Below are 24,064 nucleotides of genomic sequence, written 5' to 3'. Positions count from 1 at the left end.
AAGAAGCCATCTGGGGAAAGATAAAGTACCAGCCCCTCCAACAGAGAAGAAGTTGGGCACAACTAAATGCAGGTTGGACACTTCTCTGCCTGGAACTATCTACAGTCTTTCATTTCTTCTTAAGCTCCACCTCCATGAATATCTGTTTGATCAGGGCAGTTTGCTCTGAGTTAGCTTCTTGTTTTTGGGTTCCTCATTCAGTTCTTCCTTCCTGGGCAGGGCAGGAGGAGAGCAAATGCCACAAAGGCGCACATGAACAGAAAGCATCATGCCACAGCTCGCTCCTTCACTCTTGGCACAAGCACTTCAAGCACTGGTCACAGATTCTGGAACCCATCAGTCACAAGTGAAACACACACACACACACACACACACACACACACACCAGTTCCTGTCCGTCTGCCAGCAGTTGGTTGATCAGAAAGACAGCAAGATTGCAATAGTCCTCAGGGAAAGGAAAAAAGACAATGCATGGCTGGCGAACTCCATTTGTATGAGTAGGTCGCAAGTTGGAAAGGCCTGTTCTAGCTGATTCTGTCCTCAGTCTACAGCCCACTGAACGAGAAAACCCTTCTATGTCCTTCCACCGACTTGTTCCTCATATGTAGGCCTTATCTCTATTAAAGGGTTAAACTGGTGTAATAGGCATTCCCTCCCTGCCCCCACCCAAAGAGTAATGGGAGCTGCAGCATGGAATCGGTAACAAAAAGTTCACCAGACCTCATTTCCATACCTGCCAAGTTGCTGTCAGAGAAATAAGGGACCGGGCCGGAAAGAGCAGACCGGAAGTAGCGCTGCCGCCATTTTGGAACTGGGCGGAGCATGCTCAGAAGTGACTTTTGATGCTGCTTTGCCCAGTTCCAAAATGGCCGCTGTGCCAGAAGTCACACTGCAGCCATTTTGGAACTGGGCAGAGCAGCATCAAAAGTCGCTTCTGAGCATGCTCCGCCCAGTTCCAAAATGGCCACCGCGCCAGAATAAACCGGGGAAAAACAAAAAAATCTGTTTTTTCAGCTAGGAACAGCTGGAAAAATGGGGATTTCCCGGGGAAAACGGGAGACTTGGCAGCTATGCTCATTTCCCAGGATCCATGGGGTGTGGGGCATGTCTGTTAAAAGGGGTATTGCCATTCGAGATAGGCCTATAAAACACTGTCATCAACCCAACAAAATAGATCTGTATTTTGGCCAATCCTCAAGCAATCCAGGTTGGGGCATGGACTATACTTTGAAGTTCTTCTTTTATAACCTTCCGCCTTCTTTTCCCCTCCCAAGGTTTGAATTAATTTGACATTTGTTCACATGAACGAGGCACTGGGAAAGCATGGAGGGCGATTCACAGAACTCTCTCCTCTGCCCTTTTTCTTTTTTAGCCGCTTGCACACGCAGCCAAGTCCAGGCACTCATCGGACTGCAAATATAGCAATTATCCCCAGTAACGCTTTGACACTGTTACCACAGGCAAGTGGCCGGAGTGCATCAGCAGTCAAAATATCTAAGCAAGTTAACAAGCTCCTTTTACTCTCCACAGAGCAGGAGAAGAAAGGGAATATAACCCCTGAGAAAATGTTAAAATAAAGGCTCAAGGAAGGCTTCTGGTGTTTGTTAAAGAAAATGGTGCCACCGTCTTGGCTTGATCAAGGTGTAGCATCTGATTCCCTGACAGATGTCCACGGCTGGATTTGATAGGGAAGGTTTTCGTGTGTTGTTTTCAGAACTGCTTTCTGTTCTCTGCTAATGAATGACTACAGTCCACAAGCATATGTGTTCAAACTACACCTACCGCGTCTGGCTTGGTTGTATCAGGAGGGTGGTGGAGGGGGGGTTGTTTTGTTTTGTTTTGTTTTGAACTCCTCTTTTCTTTGCCCCCATTTCCCCCGCTCAGCTCCGTTTTCCAAAATGCCCCCACATGTACCATACAAAAGACATCTAAACTCATTAAGTAAATTCCCAAAGAACTATTAACAAATTATTTTGTGGCAGCCAGAGATATCAGATTTAATTAGGTGATCAGTGTTGACGGGGTGCAAAAACAAAAGCCATCTCCTGTCGGAAAATGTCCAGGTCTGATATATAGGCTCCATTCTTTCCTGTATGGCATAGACAATACGTGTGTGTGTGTGTGTGTGTGTGTGTGTGTGTGTGTGTTTAAAAAGGGAACCAGGGTTTTTTAGACAAAAGCTTTAGACTAAGATTTGTTTTCCTTTCTCATCAGGTAACTTTAAAGAGCGGGGGAGGGGTGGCTTACGCATCCCAGTTGTAAAGGAAGCAAGCTACATAACCTACGTTGAGAACAGAATAGAAAGCAGCTCTAACAAGCATAATTTTTGCAAGCGATTAATCAAAATGTATTTAGCAAGTCATTTCCAATGATAATCAACAGACCTGCTTAAAACAATAACCATTTGGCAATGACAACACTTTTCGTTCATTCTGATGTAAGCGGGCTTTGATGCTTGAAATAAAACACAGCGCTTCCAATGACTAAAGTTTTTAACATGATGAATTATCTGACCAAGAAAATGCCATTACATGGCTCGAGGATTAAATATACGCATCTTTTAAGCTTTATATGCCACAATATATTCAAGCATTGCTTTGAAGCAAAGACTTGTTCTCCCCACCCACTAACCTTATCGTTGTATTTTGAACATTTGTCTTTTTCAAGACAAATATCTCTTTATTAGAAATCATTAGACAGCAACTCAGTAGCTCATTAGTATTTGGGGTTGGTATTTCTTCTCTCCTTCCTAAGAGATTGCAAACTCAAAAGTGTGTAACTGCTGTAGTGAAGGGGGGGGAAGGGATTATCACACCTGTAAATTGAGAACCTAAGGCAGACTTCACTGTTGCTAAATCTTTTTAACTATTGCACAAGGCTTGTGTGAAATCAGCATTAACATTGAGTAAAAGAGCCACGTCTGCAGTCGTAGGCACATTTACTGAGAAGTCAGGTACATTATATCCAGTAGGACATATTTTTCAGTAAATAAACAAAGGACTGATCCTGTAACTGCAAAATCCTGTACATGTCTGCTCAGAAGTAAACTCCCCTGTACTTAATGAGGTTTAATCCCATGTCAGTAGGTATAGAAGGGCAGCCTTTGTAATTTAAGTGCCTCTGTAGGAAAAGTCAAACTGATCACTTCCTGTTATTGCTGCTCCTCGTCTCCCTTTGCCACCCTGTAAATGTCAGCTGACATTGAAAGGGAAGAATATAAATGTTGGTAATAGAAATAAAGACCCCTTTTGTTGGCTGTGATGCACTTCACTGCAAGCTCTCTGGGTAATGAAGTGGCACTAAACTGGGCTGTCCAAAATCAGATGCTTCAAGAAAACCATGTGATCCAGTAGTTCTGGGGTGCTTCCAGAGAGGAGCTTAATTTGCAAATAGGTTGTTGATATAATCAGAAACAGGTCATTGGTAGCATGTCTGTATTACTGGATTTCCCCCCAAAAGGCATAAATTCAGATAAATTGGGAGGGCAGGCATTTTGAAGCCAACAATATTGTGCAAAAAAAAACCTATGCATGAGAAGCCCTGAATATTCAATGAACACCCAATCTGGAAGCACCCATGAAAAATAATCACTTCGCTCCTGTTAGATCATTAAATTTGTGAATTCTCTGCAACTACCGCTGCAAGAATGATATTTGCCCCAAAACGGAAAGAAGACCAAGTCCCAATGAGAGAAGAATGGCTACAGAAACTAATGGAATATACAGAAATGGCAAAACTTACCGGAAGAATAAGAAATCAAGAAAACAAAACTTTTAATAAGGAATGGAAATTGTTTATTGAATATTTACAAACAAATTAAGACATTAGCAGGATTATTGTAGAAACTTTCAGTTTCTACAATGTATAGGAAATAGATGAGAAAAAAAAAATAAATAGAGTTAATTGGGATATGCAGAGGAAAAGAAAGAGAACAAAATTATAGAGCCACAGAAAGAGGAGGCAGGAAGTCGATGATTGGTATACAAGAATTGTTTTGTTTTTTTGGTGTGTTTTTTTCTGAAATGTATATTTGTTATAAATGAAAATCATGAATGACATTTTAAAAAAGAAATTTGCAAATTCCTTTTTTTAAAATTTCAGGAAACATTTGGGGGTTGGGGTTTGGGGGGGGGGGAGATCATCCAGAAACTGTCCTAGTTGGCAAACAATGAATTACTGTAACTACACTGTCTTCCTGCAATGTTATGTCAGAGTATGGTGTGCTAGAATCACAATGACATTATGCTTTCTATAAGAAAGAAATCTGGAGTAAGTTTGTTGATTATTTTTTTCATACAGTTTGAGATAGAGAGGGAATTTGGGGGGGGGCAGTATTATTGGCCATTCTGGAAAATCAAAAAAATAATAATTTGGAAGTATTTTAAACTTATTTTATCTAAGTCCCTGACAATTAATTTGGTGTGAAAAACTGCAACAGTAGAAAACAGATGTTAAGAGGCCAACATATAGTTAAGGTCAAAGCAAACATAAAACACAGCTTTCCTTTTCTAGGTAGGGGAAAAGATTTGTCCAGCAACAGGTTTTCTGCTAAACCTGCCTTTTTATTGTTCTGCTCATGCTATCTGCAGACTATACAATGGAATACTGTCTGCTATAGTGCAATACCTCTCAGCACTAGTAATTTAAGACTTTCTTCTCTGTAATACACTAAACCATCATAACCTGTCTCTTCCTATTTAGTTTAACCTACAACCACCACATACTGATTTGGCTGTGTGTGGCTTTCTCTATTGCCATTTATTACTCTGCTCGACTCCTGAAATTCTGTTTGCAATTTAAGGCCACAAATTAGAAGCGTAAGTCATCTGTTTCCTATAATCCTCCTGTCAGGGTTGGAATCACATTTGGAGCTCAGCACCATGGCTAGTCCTGGGCCCTTAAAGCCTCTCTGATTGGTTAAGCAGGCCAAGAGCTGTACTCTGAATAAATAAAATACACTGAAGTGCAGGGCTTTGGAAGCATGGAGAGGGGAAGGGAAGGGAAGGGAAAGAAAGCATGGAGGAAACTCACCGGCACATTTATTACATTATCATGCACAGAACCAATGGCAAAAAGAGACATAATAATAATATGTATTACAAGACACTAGGTCATATTTATAAGGCAACTGATTTCATGGCCCTTATTAAATGTTACCAGCTTATATACAAATATAGGAATATTATGGTTCATTCTGTGTTCCATACAGTAAATGTTTCCATAATATTTCTAGTCTTTGCTAATCAAATTAACTATTTCCCCCTCCTAATATCACTATGAAACTCACCCACCTTTTACAATATACTGAACAAATTTCTGCTTTTCTCCTCTATAACTATAGAAGCAACTTTAAGGAATATAGGTTTCTTTAAAATGCTCAGTTTTACTTTGCACAGACCCTCAACTCACTCTCACAAAACGTAATCAAATACAGACATTTCATGAAAACAGTTTAAGGCTATAATGGTCATGTGCATGTTATTTACCTGGTTGCTTGAAATCACATTTTCAGGTCTCTGCATCGCACAATGCTCTACTACAGAGAAAAGTAATGACTTCTCATACATTATTTTGAACTTTCTGTATTGCAAGATATTACCAAGCACTGCTAAAAAGAACAAGGTTAAACAGTTCTTTGAATACAAACAGAATAACAATGTGGGCAAGAAATATGCCTGCCCTCAGCAGTATCAAAAAGATCCTGTTAAATTAGAACAATTCAGACAGAAATTCTAGACATATTCATCCAGGTATAAACACCACTGAATACAGTAAGACTTACTTCTGAGTAAGCATGTCTAGGATGCATAGCAGATTTCATACAGAACGACGTAACCTAGCATACCATATGTACTACTCAATCTTGTATTTATGCAGCAATAAACTCTGCATTGTATAATAATACAGGAGCAATTTGATCCAGGCAGAACCTCAAGCAGTATATTTTTCATAGTTCTTTCTGAAACAAAACAATAAAAACTATTGCAGCATTTAAAGTTACAGGAATTCTTTTAAAAATAAAATAAAAAGAGCATTCCATTGCTCTTTGTGCTTCTGTAAGTTCAAACTTGGCTATGGTTTTAAATAAAATCTGGCAGGTTATTACTTTTAAATGTGCACCAAGATATTTGGAAATTGGGGGGGGGGGGACACGCAGAAGAATTGGCCAAGATGTGGTATTTTAGAAGCATCTGCTATGTATGATCTGCACTTTGATGTTTTTTTTAAAAAAAACTGCATTCTGCATTACACAAATAAATGCACATTAGGAGCCCTTAATACACAAATGCAAAGTCGTGTCAAGATTCATTTGCAGCCTGCCCCATGATGACTCCTGAGCAAAGGACTCTCTCTTGATAATGAAGGCCCATTATTACAAATAACCATGCAACAGAAAATCATTCACCAAAGACAAAAGCACACCCAAACTATTCTGTTTGCTCCAGAGCCGAGACACCAGTGCTTGATGCTATTAAAAGAGCTTGGTGCTGGTAAAACAGTTGGAGCATTGCCATATAAATTAGGAACACACTGAAGACTTAGGGGGCTCTGGAAGCAGAAAGGCTGTATACCAAAATGCTAGAGAAGTTTCCTGGACCGCCTGGGAAATAGAACATTTGCCAGATTAAGGACAAATTTTTTTAAAAAAAATCTACAAACCAACTGAGCAGGAGTGTAATAGAACTAAACTACCTTCAAGTACATTCTGGCTGAACTGAATTGCAGATCTCATGAATATAAGATCCTGACCCAACCATCCACACAATTCTCCCTGCCTTCAATGACTTTCCCATTAATTTAAACAGAAAAGAGAAAACTCTGCATATGCAAAAGAATGAGTGGGTGTTTCATCTCCTCCGCTGAAGTGAACAGGGAAGTCCACTCATTCAGGAGTGCCATCTGTGCATAAGATCAGGATATTGGTCTGCAATTATCATGCCACTTACTTGAGAATAGCCCCGTTGAGCCTATTCAGATATTATGGGGTCAGCTTGGCCACTGCTTGTATTAATTACAGATTGAGTAATCTAACCTCAGGTGACAATATCTGTGCCAGCCATCGTGCAAGCTATCCCATGGTACAACCCGGTCATCAAACCATTCAAAAGGAAAATCACATGTTTGAGTAGCATCCCACTTCCCCGACGCGCAAGACACACCACAGATAATCTCTACTTGAAGTTGCTGAGAAGCTATTTTCAGTCTGTTGCGCTAGCTTTCGCAGGGTGATAGATGGAAATTGGAGGAAAACTAGATTCAGTGTGCGCGTCCGGGAAGTAGGCAGTTTTCAGTGATGCCACCAAATGATGTTGCCATATGACAATGCAACTTTGCAAAACAGAGAGAAACAGCTAATTCCGTATCCCCTCAAAGCCTTGCACATTAAATACAAGAGTGCAGCAGTTTAACGAGTAAATCATTAGGGAAACACATAGTGAGAAGATGTGGAATTGAGAATAGATTGTCATTCAGCTCTAAAAATGCTAAGAATAGCTAGCATGTGTATAGGAGTAGCTACAACATGAACCAGGTTTTCTGAACTATGGTTATCTGAAGCCTCTAGACTGGTCCACACTGCAGGTTCATCACTTTATAAATATTTAATAGGGGATTTGTTATCCTGATGCTCATAATCCCAATATCAGCACTGTTTACAGATGTTTAAAAGGGTAAAAATACAATAAAAAGTCAAGAAATTCATAAAAACAGGAAGATAAAGCAGCCGTAAAAGTCCCCTTCAGGTGGGAATTTTAAAAGGCCTTCCTGCCACATGACTCCTGGAGAGGGAGTTCCACAAATAAGGCATCACAACAGGGAAGACCCTCTGTAGTTATGCACCCATAACTCTTGTCTGGGTGGGGAGCATAGCTGCCAAGTTCCGGCCTGAGAAATAAGGGGCTGGACCGGAAGTAGCAGACCGGATGTAGCGCTGCCGCCATTTTGGAACTGGCCGGAGCATGCTCAGAAGCTACTTTTGATGCTGCTCTGCCCTGTTCCAAAATGGCCACCGCGCCAGAAGTCGCGCTGCAGCCATTTTGGAACTGGGCAAAGCAGCATCAAAAGTCAGTCTTCAAGGACAGCCCCATGTACAATGCACTGCAGTAATCCATAAATCAGAGAGGAGATGAGAAGAGATGAGCTGGAAGGGAGTTTGAGGATCATCTAGCCCAGGCCTCTGCAATGCAGGAATATGCAGTTGACCCAAATGGGGCTCGAACCCATGAACATGGTGTTATCAGCACCATGCTCTAACCAACAGAGCTACCGGTAATCCAACTTGAGGGGTACCATGGTATGGAGAAACATGGCCAGGCTTGTGTCGCATTATGATGAATGTGTGAATGGGCCCTTGCAGATAAAATGTGAGCGCAGGACTCTAATTTTGCTTCTTGTAACTTCAACTGCCAATCACCAGGTGTATAATAAAAGAATAGAGCAATCAAGTGATGTATACACATATATGCACCAATTATAGAAACAGTCTCCATTAATGTATTTGTTTTCTTAATAATGCAAGATAGCATTATAATGCTACACCATACGGAGAAAAATCTGTATGGAGAAAAATCAGAAAAATAAAATTTTTGTCTATACAAAAAAAAACAGGGGGGGGGATCTAGAATATTTCTTATTTTTGCAGGAAAGTGTCTGTGTTGCCTCTTTACACCCCTCTACCCCCAGCTATGTGGCCTGACTCCTGGCAAACCCTTGTAAATAGGCATGGCTGTTTATCTGAGCTTCTGATTATTGCAATGGCCCTCTAGGCTATTTGGATAAATGATGTGCACTGTAATCATCACATCATTCTCAGTGATCTAGGAATGTACCGTAGTCACGCTTGGCATTTTCAAGGATGGAAGGACTGAGTCACAAATTCTGGTTCCATCTGTGTGCCTGGGAATCTGCATTCAATGAAACTAGAAATGAATTGGGGAAAAACGTTAAGTGTACCTCAAGGCTACCCCATGACTCAATAGTACTAGAAGTTCAACAACCAATTGTTCCATGGCCCACTCCAATACACTAGGTTACCTTAGACTAATTATACAAGAATGTGTCATAAAGGCATGGATAAGAACAGCAGAGTTAAGAAAATGATACTATGCATTTAGTCTCATTCCAGTTGAACATGATTCTGCTGATTCTCATTCAATCAAATCAAGGCTAATTCAAATCAACAGTACTAGTGATCGCTGGTTTCCCCTTGGCTCAGCTTGGACTTGGGCTTGGCAGAACCTGGTTATTTTTCCAAATGAAATAGGAAAATAACCTGGCTCCTTTTTATCAGAACCCAGTTCAGAATTCAGAACTGAGCGAGCACTTTCTTATGAGCAGAAATGAGGGTCATTGGCGCTTGGGCCTCCTCACAAACAGAGAAATTCCTTCCTATTGCTAACACCAGTATTACATTGATAAATATATATTCCACAATCTCGTATATTGGGCCAAATAACTCCAGAAATTCAATCTTCTAAACCAGGATTGGAGAACATTCTTCTTTGTCAAAAGCCACATTTCCTCAAGGGGAATATGTTGGGTACTACATAGTGGCAGTGGGTGGGACCAAAACCAAAAGTGTATTGCAGTATTTGCAGGATGGCATCTCTTTCTAACCCCATTTCTCTCTGGCACCTACAAATATGGCAGCGAAGAGAGAGTGATTCCGCCAAGGGTGGACCAGAGGGCAAAGTGGTCCTGCAGTTTCTGAAGTGCTGCATAAAATTAGGCAGGGGACATGTGCAGCCTTAGAGCCACATATTGTGTGAGTGAAATGTGCCCTGGTGGAATTGGTTGTTAATTTATTAACCTCCTTAAGCTTTATAGTTCAATATCCCCCATATAGTTTTTCATAGACAACAGGTGCTTTTGCTGATATTCTAGGCAGTTCCTCTATGGCCATGCAGTGAAAGCAAAAAAAGAAACAGGATGTGATGAATTTTATAATTCAACAGGGAAATGTATCTCCTATAACGTGTTCATGGTTATACAGAAGAGATTGTCTTATCACCAGCAACATACCACTGATGGAATTGGATGATTTCTGTGATCAAAGTTGTTTTAAAAACTAAAATAGAATGAAGAGAGGATGGCTACATTTATTCCTGGAATAGAGAAACATGTCACTTGGTTAACGGAGGCCGGTTTTTTATTATTAAGATTCAGTGGAAAGGCAATCTACAACACGTACTATAGACTGTGCAGAAATGCTATCAAATGCAGAAGCTGCCTTGCGACCTTTTTCCTCAGCCTACGGGAGTTTGAACCTGACCCACAGGTTGCACCTTGTCAGGTGTTGAGCAAAGCATTCCTGATTAGGGATGGGGCCAGCCACCTCTTTTCTGCATAAGGTCCCTAGCAAGTTGGCATGCCATAACATAAGTTTCAGGGGCATTTCTAGTCACTTGAAGCAGGTCTTACTGGTGGTGGTGGTGAATAATGTGAAAAATTATTTTAAAAGGCAGCCGGCAGACAGCGGCGGAGGAAGCCGCTCAGGCATCTGGGGCAGCACACCCAGGAGCGAGGTGAGCCACCTATAGGGGCAGGGCCTACCGAGTCTGCCTGCCTCCTCCCACTCAGCCGCCCTACAGCTGGGGGGGGGAGGCAGTGGTAGGGTAATTTGGGCAGCGCGGAGCCTGTATGTCCCCAGGAGAGACGCGTGGCTCAAGTGCGCTGCAGGCCCCATGGTGTGTGCCGGCTGGCATTTTGTCACCCCTCTCAGTGACACCCGGCGCAGTCCGCACCCTCCTTCCTCTGCCCCTGCCCTCAGATCACCTCATAACCATGTCTAATAACCATGTGAGCAGTAATTTTTTGAAGTAAGAATATCATGTAGATTTAAAAAATAATAATAATGAGGAAGCACACCAGAACAAGTTTTTTAACATAAATTTATACAAAGGAGACATAGATCAGCTGTCTTCCTGGCTCACTATAAATCCCACCCCAGTCCCTTGGTGTGTGGCTCAGTCTAACCCCAAAGGGGCTAATTTCCACACCCAGGTCCCAAAGCCATGAGTAGCGGTTCGACAGCAGGGATGGGGAGCCCATGTTCGCCCCCAGATGTTGAACCACCTTTTCCTGTTCTAGGCTGCTCTGGTTCTGCCTCAGGTTCCTGAGGCTTTTGCATTCCTACTTGCTCCCTAGGGTCAGAAGAGCTTAGCCAATGGCAGAATGGCTCCTCAAGCTGACTGTGACATTGCAGCAGTTCATCCAGGAACTGCCTGAGGCTATACATCCCCTATCCCATAGTGCAGCTACCACCATCACCAATAAACATTATTTTTAATAAAGCACCAATAAGAACAAGACAGGTGGTTACTGATCCTTTGTAAACTGTTAGCAGTCTAGGTTAGGGTTACCAGATGTCCCCGTTTCCTGGGGACATCCCCCGGATTTGCAAATAAGTCCCCGGACAATTTCCATCCCCGGAAATGTCCCCAGATTTCATCTAATGTCCCCGGGAAACACAGCAGCGGCAGTCTCAGCAGCTTGGAGCAGTTGGCTCTGGGTGGCTTCAGGAGCTGCTTAGAAGTCCCCATATGATGGTGGTGTAGGGGCTCTAAGATGCAGCTTCTGGGCTGCCTCCACCTTCCCTGACCCCAGCAACTAAGCTGTGGAGGGAGGCTTCATGTTGCCTATCGGAGCAGCCTCCCAACTTCTACTTGCATGCAAGCAGGAGCGGGGCGGGGATCTCTCAGGCAACGGGAAGCCTCCCTTCCCAGCTGAGGGATCCCCGCCGCTGCTCTGATGGGAAGGGAGGCATTGCACTGCTTGAGAGATCCCCGCCCCCTCCTGGTTGCACGCAGGTAGGAATGGGATTGGGTCTGCCCAAGCCTCGCTGCCACACTCAGCCCTCCTTCGCTGCCTTCCATGCCTGACCCACCCCACAACACTTCCCCACCACCACCACCACCACAGAACCAAAAATTCAGGGGCAGCCCAGGCTCATGGAAAAAGGAAAAAGAAGCCTTGGAGAAAAGGGAAACATGGCGTTTGAGGTCAAGGCGGCGGCCGCCCCTCTGCCACCGCCATCGCTGCAGCATCAACATCTCAAACATGTGGTACTGATTGATTGATTGATTGATTGATTGATTGATTGTGTCCCTGGATTCATTGAAACAAATCTGGTAACCTTAGTCTCGGTCCTGTTGGACATGTTTTCATCTGGCATATCAGCCAATCCATTTACCCTACTGACATGAACAAGGTCAGATTCTAGGAAACATCTCCCTTGAAACTCCTTGCAACATCCTTTGTCATAGTTACTGCAAAAATCAAACATATATTTCAAAACTTTGCGAAATGTGCATTGCATCGATTCTGAACCGCCACCGCCACCCCACCCCCTCGGCTGACAAGCCAGCTAATGAAATCTGATTAGACGCATAAAGAATGGGAGTAACAAGGAACATTCCATATAATTATGCTGTTTCAGACATCTTTTACTTATAAAACAAATTTCCCTCAGAAGTGTCCTTTTAGACAACCCACCAAGAGGCTTGCCAGCTCACAGGATCATGAAAGCTACCCATGAAGAGCAACATATCCACACCAGTTAAAATGCCCTCAGCATTTTAATGCTGTTGAGTGATTCTCCTAAATAGAATGATGGGTGAATGACCATTCTTTACAAAGTCACTCAGCTACAGCTATGCTCTTGGCAAAAAAAAATATCGCAAACTTATGCAAACTGCAGGGATAGAGTCTGTAGAACTACAGGAATTAAAAGAAGGGGCTATCAGGATACAATAAAGTGATGAAATCCACTTCAGCTGTTCATAGGTCTGACTATGCTCCTGTCATCAACAGCTGGAAAAGACTTGGAGAAAACCCCTTCTCTTCTCCACATTTTTCATTATTCGTGCTATGACTTATAAGTTGGTTTAGAGCAGGCATCCCCAACCTGTGGCCCTCCAGATGTTTTGGCCTACAACTCCCATGATCCCTAGCTAACAAGACCAGTGGTCAGGGATGATGGGAATTGTAGTCCAAAACATCTGGAGGGCCAAAGGTTGGGGGTGCCTGGTTTAGAGACTCAAGTTCAGACAGCAAAGGTGCAGAGAGAGGCCTTTTCAGTGGTTCTGCACACAACAAGGACCTAACCACAGAGTTCTAGAATGTTTCGAACTGCTGATTCATCAGAATTCAAGCCTTCGCACTTTGGGGAAGTGTAGTCAGATCTCTCTTTGGGGGCTTGTCCTTCGGAACTCAGGATTAAGTCAGCAAAAAAGGAAGTTCCTGACCAGTGCTGAGAATTTTTTCCTTCACTCGCCTCATAATTAAGCTTGGACTTTCTGAGCTATCTCAGAGAAAGCTGAGGGACTTTCCAAGGAAGCTTGTCTGGGGCAGCTCCCCTCCCCTTCCTTCCCACAAACTTACTGTCACAAAGTAGGAGGGTTCATGTGCAGCAATTCAGCACATGCCTCATTTCATGGCCTGGCCACTTATGTATATATAGTACCCACTGCCATTAAGGGGAGAGAGAGAGAGAGAGAGAGAGAGAGAGAGAGAGAGAGAGAGAGAGTGTTTCCAAAGCTTTTAGCTCAAACAATTGAGCAGTGTTAAGTTTTGGAAGAAGGTAGGGACTTATTGAGGGACGCAGGTGGCGCTGTGGGTTAAACCACAGAGCCTAGGGCTTGCTGATCAGAAGGTCGGTGGTTCGAATCCCTGTGATGGGGTGAGCTCCCATTGCTCAGCCCCAGCTCCTGCCAACCTAGCAGTTCGAAAGCACATCAAAGTGCAAGTAGATAAATAGGTACCGCTCCAACGGGAAGGTAAACGGCGTTTCCATGTGCTGCTCTGGTTCACCGGAAGCGGCTTTGTCATGCTGGCCACATGACCCAGAAGCTGTACGCCAGCTCCCTCAGCCAATAACGCGAGATGAGCGCCGCAACCCCAGAGTCGGTCACGACTGGACCTAATGGTCAGGGGTCCCTTTACCTTTACCTAGGGACTTACTGAAGGGATGCATGTCTGATGGTGGAGAGTTTTGGTTCCTGGTGAGCCCACTATGAGTTGGGCATGAAATTTTGGAAGGTTTGGACTTGATTTGTAATAGTTGATGGGACATAAAGTGCAGTTTGAAGGGGTTCAGTCCCCCGCATCCACATATCTTTGTCCTCCCACAATATATGCTTTTCTCTTACCATTCCACCCTCCTCCCTGGGATTTTGGACATTTACCAAGGCATTTGAGAGGGACAGCTTATATGCTGATCTAGGAAATAAATCTGCATCAAGAGAAAATAACAAAAGATAGGGACATTTGAACAACTTAGTAACATGATATTATAGAATATTCTGTTCTGCATTGTAGGGATTTTTATTTGTTCACTTTTTTTTTTTACTCACCCCGAGTTTTTGGGATGGCTCAGGCCATACATATATAGCAAATACACCTTCTCCAAGACCAGGGTGCCTAAATGGAAGTTGACAACCTTTCAATACCTATCCTACGCTAACAAAAGTAGCTGACAATCTTTCAGTATCGATCTGACATCAACGAAAGTATTTTCTCTTTGCCTGCTTATCGGTTCTCTTGTATGAGTGAGAGACAAAATAACTTTTTATCCTGCTGATACTGTTGGCCATTTCACTAAACAGGTAAAACATGCACACACAAACATACACAATTTGAAACAAAATGTAACACCCATAATCGAAGCAACCTTGCTTGCTTACCTAGCAGAATCACATAATCCACAAAATTAAAATACAGTTTAGGCTACTGAGTCCAGCTTGGCATATTAGAGTGTGATCGGCTTAATGGGATGGCTGCAGCTCCAGACAGGAGTTACCTTATTAGGAAAAAGCAATGAACAAATGTCTCATCTTAAGATTCCCAAGGAAATCCCATGAGGCCTTTGCTATCAGCCTCCATTTCCCTGTTATCCCAGCTTCAGCGGAGTGTTAGAAGAGTCATGCCATGTGAAGAGAAAATATCTTTCAAACACAACTTACCCTAATTCCATTCCTGGAATCTTGGGTGGAAATCTTATATGGCATGACTGAAACCTCAGGTGGCTTGGTTTGCTACAATTGGACTGGCCTGCCAGAACTGATCATCCTTCCCTTTTTACTCTTTGATGAGATCAACAGCATTCAATTAAAGCATATTTAATACACATGACTTCCCCCAAATGAACCCAGGGAACTGTAGCTCTCCCCTCACAGTTACCATTCCCGGGGATTGAACCTTTAACAGACTAGAGTTCCCAGGATTCCTTGAGGGAATCCATCAGCTTTCAATGTCCTTTGAACGTATGGTGTGGATGTGACTATATGCATTACCGATGCAGCAAGAGGAGGAGGAGGAGGAGGAACAACTATTATCTTATCTTATATTATATTATATTAATCAACATCATTATCATTATTATTTCAATAATCATTCACCTGCTTCTGTAAGAAAGGTATCCCAGCCATTTTAAAGGAGAAAAGAAAAGCACTGTTTTCTAAATGTGGTGAGGCCCTAAATAAACTAAATTCAGCAGTACTCCAGTATCGGGTACGCTAACTAGAGGACAGGATTTTTGCATTAAGCGACTTTAATGCCATCATCTGGGAATGCTAATTTGTAGAACTCTTGCATTCTTCGCTCAGTCTCCACATCGGATATGGCATTTCTTCTGCATTGCTCCACTAACAACTGCACTTCCTTTGCCAAAAAGGAAAAAAAAAAAGGGCTCAGCACTTTTCCACCTGCCCAGTCATATAAATCAGCTGTGTGTGAGGCCCTAGACAGGTGAATTTGTCAAGCCTTAATATAGTCTTGCTACAAGTGAGCTGCTATTTATGGTGAACGTTTTCTACTTGGGTTACAAACCAGAGTTTCCCTCTCCCCCGCTCTGCCCTCTCCTTCTGTTTTGTTTACCTCGCACATTTGGAAATTCTTGTCAGCGGATCCCTGTCTTTGTTCAACATCCTCTTTCTTGTGAAGGTAGTTCGCCTGTGACAGGTGAGGCTCTTAACCTGCTTAGCTTCATCTCCGCTCCCCAGAGAACCTGTCCGTCTCTATCTTCCAGGTTCATGGTCTTGCCTCTCAGCCGCATCGACATGTTCCTGGGACATTAACCTGCAGGCCTAAAAAACTTCAAAAATCATTCCAACCGGAGAAGCACTTATACAAAATGTGTTTGATAGCTGTGCTTACCTTTCCTGCAGGCTTGCTATATGCAGGCCTGCAAACCCTGCACTCTCCATTTCTGTCACTCATGTCATCTGCTCAGTGAAATCTAAAAGATCGTTGAACAATGTGTTGAACTATTTCCCTTTTTTTATTTGTCTTTTTTTTCCCCACCACAACCAGCTCTTAAAAGAAGCAAACAGCAAAGGGCTGCTATCGAGCAGGATGATACACTGGGAATGAAGAAAAGCATCTACGAAGAAAGAAACGCTGAAAACCTCCCAGTAAAAACTACGAAGATATCACAAAGTGACATGGCTTCTGTGCCTCTCAGTCAGAAAGGAGGCCCACTTTTCTTTTCAGAGGGATGAAAAAGGGAAGTACATGGAATGTTCAGGAAGATAACTTTCAAATTCCACATCTCAGTAGTAGATTTTTCACTAGAATTTATTATAGAAGCTGGAAGGAAGGTGTGAAACAGTGACCCCACAGCCCATAAACTTCTAGGTATATTTTGCTAGGGAAATAAATTACTCTTTGGTGATTTAGCATGCCTCAGGTTTGTAATTACTACTCAGTCCAATACCTTTCTGAACGTTTGACCTGACAGGCCCCATTTATTCATTTAAGAAGAGATTTACTTACTGAAGTTGCTGGAGGAAAGCTGTTCATAAGCCTGTATTGTTGTGTCTGTGTGTCTTTAGATATAAGTATATGGTTGGAGTTTGTCTTCCTGCCATAGCCAGATTAGACACAATGATATCCATGTGACTTCAGATAATCAGGGCAAGTTCAAAAGACTTCAATCGGCCCACTTGGTAAGTATTACTAGGTTTGTATCCAACTGATAATTTATACTTTGGATGGGGGAACAAATTTTGAAGGCCAGCTCCAGATTTTTGCCCACCATCCAAGTGAGAGGCAAAGGAGCCGTCCTCCTCTCTGTGACTTGCACTGAGAGAGTGGCAAAAAGGAAGGATGGAAGATCATATTAGAATTACCCAGTGTATTTACCATCTCTGTCATCAATATGCTGTTCTTCACATCAATCAGGGTAGACCTATCTATCCTCAGACTTGATACACTCACTGCCTCCTGGATACCACCATAGATGTTTCTACATATACGAGAACTGTAAGGGTTTAAGACATCTTTGCCCTGTTTTTATTTAGATCTCAAATCCTGGTAGCAAACTATTTCAGGTAAAAAAGGTCTTCCCCTTGGTTTGGCACACACTTCTACACCTTCACACTTAGCTGGGCCCAAGTTGCATTTGTGGAAAGCCACATTGTTTTAGTTCACATAATAAGCGAACTCACTGTTCTACCTGCATGTCTGGGACAATTGCCAGGAGACTTCCGAACATTTCAATCAGAGGCATGGGTTATAAAGCTGTCAGTTTCCTTGCAGGTTAATTTGCCTTTGCCTTTCCCTTGCTCCTATCATTCTGCTCATTCACAAAGAAATCAGACCAGTTCTTTCGGGGTATATCTTATACTGATTTCAGTGTGAAGACTTTCTTCCCCACTTTCCCTTGCCTTTCTTTTTGGGTGGGTGCAACAGAGGAATTAAACAGAGCTTTAAAACAGATTTGCAATTTCATCATCACCGCATTGCAATGCTAATAGCATTCTTGTGGGTAACCATACTACATCCATTTAAGTTGACCTTCCCCAATCATTCACAATCTCAGTGTTACATGATCAACAGAAACTATGATGTCAGTTAAATACCATCAAAAATATATCATGGGTGATACCCGGTGTTAGCCATGCTCAAAATGGTCTCCTTGAAATAAGCAGTTAAGTAAAGCTCACTTTACTGTAAAATGGTAATAGTAACATGATCTGAAGGTACACGAGGCCACCATCTTGCTGATGCTCAGGGTTTGAATGGGTGGCTGACTGGAAACCATATGTGCATCATCATGCATGACCATGTAGACATAGTGCTTCTTAGAATTCCTTTGTATTCAAATGATATATTGCCTATTTTGAATAAATGTGTTGGGGGGGTATACCAGTATGTGTATGTACACAAACATGCATCTGGGGGGGGGTGCCAAACAGGGTCTTTCCCCTGAGGGACAGAAAGCCTAGTTTTGGCCCCACCTTGTCCCTTCAATTGAAAAATAACTGAAGGAATAAACCAAAGCATTTTCATTGTTGTTGTTGAAAATATCGCAGTACTCACTTATTTCAGCAAGCAGTTCCAGGGCTACAGCTCAAGCTGCTAGTGTTTGGTTTGCTGTGGTGTATTTCTGGGTTTTAGACCCGTTGCTTAAAGGTAAAGGGACCCCTGACCATTAGGTCCAGTCGTGACCGACTCTTGGGTTGCAGCGCTCATCTCACATTATTGGCCGAGGGAGCCAGCGTTCCAGGTCATGTAGCCAGCATGACAAAGCCGATTCTGGCGAACCAGAGCAGCGCACGGAAATGCCATTTACCTTCCCGCTGTAGCGGTACCTATTTATCTACTTGCACTTTGACGTGCTTTCGAACTGTTAGGTTGGCAGGAGCTGGGACCGAGCAACGGGAGCTCACCCCGTCATGGGGATTCAAACCGCCGACCTTCTGATCGGCAAGCCCTAGGCTCTGTGGTTTAACCTACAGCGCCACCTGCGTCCCTCTTGCTTACTATGCTGCTTATTCCCCATCCTGCCCCATGCCCGCTTTATTTTGTGTGTATGGCTTTGTTGATATTTTACAGTGGTTTTTTTTAAATATATTTTAGATCACTGGTATTTCAGTGAGGGTGGCATATATACTATTAAATAAAATAGATTCGGAATGCTCTGCTGCCTCTAAGCAAGTGCCTCTTTCCCTGTAAGAGAATGCTATACTGTAATCTGGCATGTGAGAGAATAGTCTATTTTAATTCTGTTCGTCTGCTCTGCAGCCCTCATGTGATCAGCTGTGGGAGCGTACAGAGCTGTCAGAGGGATTGTAGCAGGTTGCGGGATTGTAGGGACCCAGACATACATGAATCAATAATCTCCAAGCCCACATGCAGGTTGAATTGTGTGAGCATAGTACCTTTTTTTAAAAAAAAAAGTCACAATGATTGCACAAACTACAGTCATAATTGATAGAAAGGCCAGTTCAAACAATTGGCGCTTCACATGCCTGGACAGCTCAGTTGGTTGGAGTGTGGTGCTGATAATGCCAAGGTTGCAGGTTTGATCACCATGTGAGGCAGCTGCCTATTCCTGCATTGTAAGGGGTTGGACTAGATGATCCTTGGGGTCCCTTCCAATTCTACAATTCTATGATTCATACTGAATTACAGACCTGCTGCACACTCCCACATTCCTGTTCCGTTGTAGTCAGAGTGAAGACCTTCATAAAATCTACAGAGCCCTTGAAATTAACTGAACATTCCATCACTGAGACACACCTTTCGATATATTGTCCGGAGCAAACTGCTCCTTCCAACCTGCGCTGTGGAGGAAGCATTTCTTAAACTTGAGAACTGGGTTCCTGTACTGTGTGCCTGCCATAAGGCACATAAGTTGAACAAAATCAGGAACAGCGTCTTTGAGGCTATGGGCAAAAGATCCCATGTTAATGAGTCTCCAGACCTTAGCATTATCACCATTCCCGATTGTCATTAGCTTCTAATAAGATCTTGATCATGAAAAGGGAACTCCTGGTGTTTGATGCTGCTTGCTTAAAACTTCTAGCTCTTGCAGCCATGTCATTATGGAGCGACCCCAAAGGCAAAAGGAGAAAGATCAGGATTCATTAAGTAGTGTGATCTTGCTCAAAATCAAGAGGCTTAAATCACAGACATTCATTACAAGTGAGTACCCCATATCAACTTCTGTGTGCGATCCCTAACTACAGAAAACATGTAGGGGCTCTGTCTCAGTCGTAAACATGCCTGGGAAATGAAAACAGAAGTCATTTGGCTTCCTCTCCTGCCACCTCTCCTAGTTTGTTTTAAATGCCTGGAGGTGTTTTTAGAAGTATCACGAGATGCAATGTGTGACCCAGAGACATACAAGTGAGTGAGAAGATTGCCATTGACTTCTGATAAGATCTTGATCATGAAAAAAGGACTCTGGCCAAAGCTAACAGAACCAAAATTTTCATGTAACATTCAAAATTAAATGAAGTATATGAAAAACAAACATTTTCCTAAGCCTAAACCATGTTTACAATATAGTCTAACTCTGTTCAGTGGCAGCCATTTTGCCTAAATCAAATGTTACATGTTATTTTAGGCAGCTCATAACCAAAGAAATTGCCATTAGTATTTCTCAGTGCTTACCTACCGTGTTTCTCATATTTTAAGGCATCCCTACAAAATAAGGCATGGCAGGATTTTCCTGAGGTGGAAAAATATAAGGCATACCTCGAAAATAAGCCGTACCGGGTGGTGGGAGCAGGTCTGTGGCAAAGAAGGGTTGCTGCTGCCGCGTTAACCCCCGGGACCTGGCTGCAGCCTCAGCGCGCAGCGCGTGCAGCCCCAGGACCCGGCTGCAGCCTTTGCACACCGCGCGCGGACACCCAGGACCCGGCTGTAGCCGCAGCGCGCGCAGCCCCAAGACCCGGCTGCAGCCTCTGCGCACCGCGCGCGGACACCCGGGACCCGGCTGTAGCCTCAGCGCGCAGCCCCAGGACCCGGCTGCAGCCTTTGCGCGCGGACACCCGGGACCCGGCTGCAGCCTCAGCGCGCAGCGCGTGCAGCCCCAGGACCCGGCTGCAGCCTTCGCCTGTCGCATGCGAAGACCCGGTGGGAGCAGGTCTGTGGTCTGTACAGATACCGGTACCGGTACTTAATTAAAAAATAAGACATCCCTTGAAAATAAGCCATGCTGTGTTTTTTTCAGGAAAAAATAAATATAAGACGTGTCTTATAATATGAGAAACACGGTAAGAAACAATGCCTATGTTTCACATTTTGTTCTTGTATATTTTCCTTTCTAATATGTGTCTCTTAGAAAATAGCATTACGTTAGGTTATAAAATAACTACAGCAAGTTAAAAATATGAAGTACCTTAAGTAATGCTCCTTCCCGTGAGACACCCTTTGCTAGTAGTCAGTAATGCAATCAGATATTTAGAGTTATTGCAATTGCCTGCCAAAACATCACTCATGTCTATTAAAGCATCCTGAAAAACGCCATTATATCAATTCCAGCTATGGCATAATTCCTTTTTCTTTCTGGAATGTTGTCTACTATGAGTCTGTCCACTGTAGTGACTGTCTTGTCACTGTGAATATTTTGTAAATCATAATTCAATGGCTGATTAGTGATAGTGGGCAGAAGAGAAGAGGGATTCGTACCTTTCATAGAAACAACTGTAATACAGCTGAGTCTGTACCAGCCCAAATCTGTAGTCAGAAGCAGCTTCTTATAAGGCTTCCAAGAGCAAAGGAAAGTACTGTAGCTGGAAACACCCATCCCATGATGTTGCTCTCCCATGTTGCTCTGCTGACTGAGAATTTATGCTGAATTCAAAATGAGAGTTCATAAAACATACGTAAAAGAAGCAAAGCTAGCCATGTTCGCCCAGAAGAAAAATTCCAAAAACCAACATTCGGGCAATACTGTTCTTAAGCCAACCAAAATGTTACAAAATACTGAGTGTACTCCAGAACTCTTCATCAGGCTTATTGGTAAATAGAAAATAATATTCTTTAAATTTAATTAATAATAATAATAATAATAATAATAATAATAATAATAATAATAATAATATTCCACCCTTCATTACAACAGTGTTTCCCAACCAGTGTGCCTCCAGATGTTTTGGGACTACAACTCCCATCATCCCTAGCTAGCAAGACCAGTGGTCAGGAATGATGGGAGTTGTAGTCCCAAAACATCTGGAGGCACACTGGTTGGGAAACACTGCATTACAAGATCTCAGCAAGCTAAATACAGATCCCTGAAGTTACTCCAAATGACTGGGGTGTGTGGGTGGTATAGGCATGGATAGAGTCTGATTAGAGTCACAGGCTAAATACACACTATCTATCCCATCGACGCACCCTATTCCTTCAAAGCACATTTGAAGTCCGTTCTTTCCCTCCAAGAATTCTGTAGTTTATCCCTCACAGAGGTATAATTCCCATGAACACTTAACAAACAACAGTGCCCAGAATTCTCCGAGTGCGACGTATATGTTCCAGATCAGGCAAAGAGGGAAAGAAAGGAGAGCACAGTTCTGCTTGGCCCATTCCCAGCTGCTACGATGGATAAGTCACAAATTAACCTTGACATCCATCTCTGTATACATTTGTACCTTGCTGCATTTCACAAGGTATGGTTGCCCTCCTTCCAAGCAGTGCACGGAAGATCCAGCAAACTCTGCTTCCAGGGTACCCCTTTTACTGACTCCCAGATGTTTTCAGCATAGATGCTACAGGTCAGCTGATGCGCCAGTCAACTTCATCTGATTTAGCCTGTGCTCAGTTGGTACCGTAACCAAGTACAGAGGTGTTTCACTTGTTGAAATACTACGTGAGTGACACAGGATTAGTTCATGTAAACAGCTGCTTAACAAATCCAAATAAATGCCTGATGAACACAACATGGGTGGAGCAATTGTGGCCTGTATGTTTTAAGTTAAACAGCAGAAAGTAGAGATTAGGGCTTCAGGTTCAGAAAAAGAAGAAAGCGAGAGACTGTGCTTTCTTATTAGATGCTGAGGTTATCAACAAAGCCCAAAATATGCATCCACTTGGGAGCTTTTGGAACTGCCATTCTATTGCTTTAGATTAGCAGAACTGCAAAAAGAAGCCTATCCAGGGGATGGGGAGAGAGACACTACATGCAGAACAGGTTTTGCACGCATTCATCTGTATGTGCGTTGACACATTTGCCAACCATTCTTTGTAGAAATCTACATTTCTGTGCCTAGTCAGTCCTTCAAACTGAAAGGATTTCACATTAGCATGGAAGGCCTTATGAACTTTCCTGTTCCTCAATTCCACACTTCACAGCGGCATCAAAATGGCCACCCGTCCGTTGCGTAGCATCCCACTGAATATTTCACCGTGCATGCAGCATAGATTCCTTTTTAGCCGAACACGTATTGAACTTATTAAAGTTAAAGTGAACAGGCAGTTCACTCATACTACCACCCTACACATGGGACAGCTTAATGGCACTGTGATTAATATATGCATAAGTACAACCTGCATTATCAAGAGTAAAAAGCAAGCTAACGACTCGATTGCATATAATTACACACTATCAAAAGGTCCTGTATCCAGCACTAAAGGCAGGGGGAAAGACTTCTACCTTAGCAGAACCTTGGTATAACTTTGCGGTCCTTCCTTTTGAATGCATCACTAATCAGCTTGATGCCCACTTGAACATTTTTACATTAAAAGAATTTTGGCATGTTTTAAAGGAAATCTAACAACCACATTCTCAGTTCATGGCAACTTACAAAGTAACATTTTTCTTGGGCTGTCCATGCTAAAAACAACTTCACTGATTTCCTTGAAAATGAGTCCTGCCCGTTATGTCTCTCTACAAATGCAGGAAGTGTGTGTGTGATGGGGGGGTGCTATCTCATCTTTGCATATTATAGGAAATAGAAGCAGAGCCCCTAGAAAAGAGATTTTGAAGAACTAGTATTGTATGCAAATATATGGTAATAGATGTCCTTACATTACAAACAAACTGAGTTGAATAATTGTTGATTTTTCCAGACCCCATGAAAGCCTTTGTAAAATCTCAAGCTCAGCAATTTAATAGAAATATTTTAACATGGAAACTTGAAGAAATGCAGCAAAACAAAAAACAAAGTATATGTAGCCAGCAGATATAGAGGTATTTTAAACTGTTCAGGCACGCTATCATGAATTTACTAGTGACAATTATTTTTAAGTGAATTCAAATAACAAATACACATTTCATAGATTATGACGTTTCACACTGCATTTCCCCCCTCTTTTTTTCCCTTTAAAAGAAAACAAT

This window comes from Zootoca vivipara, chromosome 1 (assembly GCF_963506605.1).
Source record: "Zootoca vivipara chromosome 1, rZooViv1.1, whole genome shotgun sequence".
Classification (NCBI taxonomy): Eukaryota; Metazoa; Chordata; class Lepidosauria; order Squamata; family Lacertidae; genus Zootoca; species Zootoca vivipara.
The sequence above is the reverse complement of the archived record's forward strand: the minus strand, read 5'-3'. Positions refer to the sequence as shown.